Raw genomic sequence first — 4475 nt, 5'->3', positions numbered from 1 at the left:
ACGCCACGCTGAGAGCACCAGGGCGGTGGATGATGGCGAGGCCTATGAAGGGGACGACGCGGAGTCGGGGAAGATGCGGCAGTGGAAGCCTGCGCGGAGAGGAGTATGAGGGTTCACAGGTTCGGTTGCGGTGTGAGGCTGCCGTCGCTGCAGGGCCTGGCTAGTGGTGGGAATAGTAGGGGGCGGTGAGGCCTCCCCGGCAGCACAGCCGGCCACGGGAGGCAGGAGCATGCGGCACGACCGGCGCTGCTTTGGGCGGCTGGAGCAAGAAGACCAGAGGTTGAAGAAGCACTACGGTCGTTGGATGGACATCATACGGTCAGTGGAGGTAGAATCGGTCAGATTGACTAAGTTGACAAAGCACTCTGTCCCCATCAACTTAGTAGGCCCACAAGTCAGCCTCCCACCAAGGTGGGTCCCAACTAGCAGGGGGAGTATTCATTTTTTTGTGCGTAATAAGGAGGCACTTTTGGTGGGTCCGAGCTGACAGCTGGGGAACGTTTTTTTCGCGAAATACGGTGGCCCATCCGGTGGGTCCCACCAGTCAGGGGGGAAACATATTTTTGCCAAATACGGTGGCCCGTCCGGTGGGCCCCTGCTGTTAGGTGGAGGAATAATTATTTTGCGCGTAATAAGGAGGCACTTCCTTGCGGCCGCCGTGGACCCAGCTGTCAGCCTCTCTATGTACAGTACTCTTCCGATGGAAGTATTTCCTTGACCACATTGACCACGCCGCGCCGAGAGCACCAGGGCGGTGGATGACGGCGAGGCATAGGAAGGGGACGACGCGGAGCTAGGGAAGACGCGGCAGTGGAAGCCCGCGCGGAGAGGAGTACGAGGGTTCACTGGTTCGGCTGCGGTGTGAGGCTGCCGTCGCTGCAGGGCCTGGCCAGTGGTGGGAATAGTAGGGGGCGGTGGGGCCTCCCCGGCAGCACAGCCGGCCACGGGAGGTAGGAGCATGCGGCACGACCCGCGCTGCTTTGGGCGGATGGAGCAAGAAGACCAGAGGTTGAAGAAGCACTACGGCCGTTGGATGGACATCGTATGGTCACTTGAGCTAGAATCGTTCATATTGACTAAGTTGAAAAAGCACTCTGTCCCCGTCAACTTAGTAGGCCCACAAGTCAGCCTCCCACCAAGGTGGGTCCCAACTAGCAGGGGGAGTATTCATTTTTTGTGCGTAATAAGGAGGCACTTCCGGTGGGTCCGAGCTGACACCGGGGAACGTTTTTTTCGCAAAATATGGTCGCCCGTCCGGTGGGTCCCAGCAGTCAGGGGGAAACTTTTTTTGCCAAATACGGTGGCCCGTCCAGTGGGTCCCTGCTGTCAGGTGGAGGAATAATTATTTTGCGCGTAATAAGGAGGCACTTCCTTGCGGCCGCCGTGGACCCAGCTGTCAGCCTCTCCACGTACAGTACTCTTCCGATGGAAGTCGTTCCTTGACCACGTTGACCACGCCACGCTGAGAGCACCAGGGCGGTGGACGACGACGAGGCCTTGGAAGGGGACGACGCGGAGTCGGGGAAGATGCGGCAGTGGAAGCCCGCATAGAGAGGAGTACGAGGGTTCACTGGTTCGGCTGCGGTGTGAGGCTGTCGTCGCCGCATGGCCTGGCCAGCGGTGGGAATAGTAGGGGCGGTGAGGCCTCCCCGGCAGCACAGCCGGCCATGGGAGGCAGGAGCATGCGTCACGACCGGCACTGCTTTGGGCGGCTGGAGCAAGAAGACCAGAGGTTGAAGAAGCACTACGGCCGTTGGATGGACATCGTACGGTCACTGGAGCTAGAATCATTCATATTGACTAAGTTGACAAAGCACTCCATCCCCGTGAACTTAGTAGGCCCACAAGTCAGCCTCCCACCAAGGTGGGTCCCAACTAGCAGGGGGAGTATTATTTTTTTGTGCGTAATAAGGAGGCACTTCGGGCGAGTCCAAGCTGACAGCGGGGGGAACATTTTTTTTCGCGAAATACGGTGGCCCGTCTGGTGGGTCCGAGCAGTCAGGGGGGAAACGTTTTTTTTGCCAAATACAGTGGCCCGTCCGGTGGGTCCCTGCTGTCAGGTGGAGGAATAATTATTTTCCGCATAATAAGGAGGCACTTCCTTGCGGCTGCCGTGGACCCAGCTGTCAGCCTCTCCACGTACAGTACTCTTCCGATGGAAGTCGTTCCTTGACCACGTTAACCACGCCGCGGCGAGAGCACCAGGGCGGTGGATGATGGCGAGGCCTAGGAAGGGGACGACGCGGAGCTGGGGAAGACGCGGCAGTGGATGCCCACGCAGAGAGGAGTGCGAGGGTTCACTGGTTCGGCTGCGGTGTGAGGCTGTCGTCGCCGCAGAATAACAGGGGGTGTGGGTGAGTAGAGGGATGCCCTGGCCAGCGGTGGGAGTAGTAGGGGGCGGTGAGGCCTGCGCGGCAGCACAGCCGGCCACGGGAGACGGGAGCAGGCGGTCCCGCCGGCGCTGGATTTGGCGGCTGGAGCAAGAAGATCATAGATTGATGAAACACGACGGCCGTTGGATTAACATCCAACGGTTATGTCTGCTAGAATCGTTTGTTGATGTATATAATAACTAAAAAATCTTGCATATGCGTCAACTTAATAGGCCCACAAGTCAGACCATTCCCTCTTTTGTTAATAATTTATATATAGCTCATTGCGACTTCTTATGCAATTTATTGCAGTCCGTTTTTTTGGTTGGCCAGGGTCAATTTCGCATATTTCTGTGGGTTCCAAACTATTTTTAATACCAAAATGTCGATCCATATTTAAAGTACTTTGAAGATATATTTAAATTAGGTTAATGCCCAGTGAAATAGGAATCTGAAAATGTGAAAAATTCAGAAATTATAAAGTAATTGCCAATTTGTCATCTGTTTTTATATTTACAACCCATTTCATATTACTTTCAAGATTTGCAGGCGTCTTGAAAGAGTTGCAGCCCATCAGGGCGTAGAAAAATAAGTAGGCCAGGATTGGGTGTTCTTCAGAAAAAATAAACTGGGCTCATTTTCATAAAGAAAAAATAGCTGGGCTGGTCACATGGTGAACATAAAATATAAACCTGGGCTAGACGGGCCACAGCCCAGTTCAAACCCTGCTCCATCTGAACAATAACAAAAAAAATACTGCTCGAGCAGCTACGTCCCAGGTGTCAGCCGATCTTGTGCTGTTCTCTTGTCCATTGACTATATACGCTCACAATGTGGTGGGTCCCAAATGTCAGGAAAACACTAGGAGGAAGCATTTTATTTTTCCATACGCTGACATGGTGGGCCCCTACTGTCATCCTCTCCACGTACTTCTACTGATTCCTGTTGTTTGTTGACCATGTTGACAACGCGAGAGGGCGGCACCGCGGCAAGCGCACCAAAGCGCGCGGAGGACGACGGCGAGGCCTCGGACGTCAGCGTTACCGATTTAGGAGACGGTGGGGCGGTGATGCGTGCGCTGGGGCGCAGCCAGCCGTGGGAGGCCGAAGCAGGCGACCCCGCCGGCGCTGGTTTAGTTTTGGTGGCTGGAGGAAGACAGGACTGAAGAAACACGACAGACTGTAAAAGCAATAGGAGTACTTAACAACCTTAACTGAAACCAGCAGGGGCACTTAACAACCATAGCTGAAAGCAGTATGAGTACTTATACAGGTTCAACCATACAAAGCACGCCTCGAACAGTGCTACCTTGCCTACAGTTAACCAAGGGTGAGGCCGCCAAGCCCCAGGACAAGGCCCAGGCGCCACCCCGCGCATCCACAACTTTCTGAAAGCGGCTTCATCTCGTAATGTGGTCAATAAACAGGATATTCGCTTTAGAGCCATGGAATAGCAGGAACATAATGTTTTGTCCTATTCTCCAAGATGGACGGGCCTTCATTATTTGAGACCACCCATGAATAAGTATCTTTTCACCTCCAAGGGGAATGGAGTAGGTCGACATAAACATCATGTTGTGACCAAGCGCAAGTCTGACCCGACCATGGTCAGGCATCTGCGTAGGAACAATAGAATTGGGCAGTTTCTGTTTCAAGAAGACCACAGCTGTAAAACTGTGTATAAGCAATAGTTTATGAATAACATATATAACAGAAAACAACTCGTACCATAAGTTTCTCGACACAGTTGGACCTGTTCAACGAGTGCAGCAGTGGCACACATATCCCACGTGGCCTTCCACCATTGAAACGCCCCACAAGGACCTCAAGATGATCAATAAAGTGTAGGAACTTGTGGATGTCGTCCCAGTCAACTTCAATGCCATCAGTAACAGCCGAGTTGTTACAGAATAACAAACGAGTAGCCTGCTTAACTCTGAAAAAACCTACACGTGCCACCAGTTATAAGAAAATATTAGTTAGAAGTAGCATCTTCGTGAGAGATTCGTTGCTACTTCTAAATTTAAATTGTGATTAGTTAGACAGAATAGGCGGATTAAGAAGTAATCGAGGCAACAAGCAAGAACCAGATACAAAACTAACA

Source organism: Triticum aestivum, chromosome 6D (assembly GCF_018294505.1).
Source record: "Triticum aestivum cultivar Chinese Spring chromosome 6D, IWGSC CS RefSeq v2.1, whole genome shotgun sequence".
NCBI lineage: Eukaryota > Viridiplantae > Streptophyta > Magnoliopsida > Poales > Poaceae > Triticum > Triticum aestivum.
The sequence above is the reverse complement of the archived record's forward strand: the minus strand, read 5'-3'. Positions refer to the sequence as shown.